The sequence below is a fragment of the Aplysia californica genome, unplaced genomic scaffold (genome assembly GCF_000002075.1).
Source record: "Aplysia californica isolate F4 #8 unplaced genomic scaffold, AplCal3.0 scaffold00275, whole genome shotgun sequence".
Lineage (NCBI taxonomy): Eukaryota > Metazoa > Mollusca > Gastropoda > Aplysiida > Aplysiidae > Aplysia > Aplysia californica.
In genome coordinates, this window is record NW_004797545.1 from 758,651 (window position 1) to 759,652 (window position 1,002).

Genomic DNA, 1,002 nt, shown 5'->3' on the forward strand with positions numbered 1-1,002 from the left:
CTTCTTCTTCTTCTTCTTCTTCTTCTTCTTCTTCTTCTTCTTCTTCTTCTTCTGGTGCCAGATGTATAACAGACGTCGGCTGTCATGATGCGTCTATTTTTTCCGTGCTCAAATACTCCCAGAAACCTATGCTACTACCCGTTTTCGGCCAATCATTTTTTGCGTGTTCTCTTAGCAAGTTATTCCTGCTCAGGTCTTATATCTTCGGATATATTTACTATTCAGAACAAGATGTTCAAGGCATTTACATGCACTTATGTACAATCTTTTTGCGTAAGAATTGCTTCATCTGTCTCACTCTAGATGTAGATTTTAATCGTGTTTTTATTGTTTTGAAGATTAATGTTCGTTCGAAAGGGTTTCTTTCTGCACAACGTCGTTTGACTTCTGTTCCTTCCATGAATTTCTCAAAAGCCATCTAATAAACCACATGTCTGCTGTATCTAATAACTTTAAACCTGTCTACCCACCCCCTCTCTCTCTGAGGTAGATATCATATTCACACAGGGAATCAAACTCATATCTTTTGCCTGGTTAGGCATAAAATAGAACTGTGCATTCGAGCTAGAAGTCGCTATTTTCGACAAAGAGCAGTAGAAACCTCCTCCAACAAACAATTATTGAATGATCTTAAACCTACTGTCCCTCACTAATTCCATGGCGGGCTGTCCGTCTGGACGTTTATTATATCTAAAAACCTTTACTTTAGCTAAATTACCTCGAGCCGTAAAGGATGAACAAAACGACGACAATAACCTTTGGGTATTTTAGAATAACTTGGAAACTGTTTCACATCGCCCACGTAGGCAAGCGATTACCCGGCGATTGTTATTTATCCATTAAGGGAAATTGTATCTTATTCAGTCTTATTTTCTTGACCGGATGAACCCTTTCATGGAGCCAGTCTTAGGTACATGGAGCTAATATGGTAATAATAATGGTCTGAACCCGGTCGCTTTTGTTCCTGGGGAAAGGATGAAGATGGCATGATACGGTGGGAAG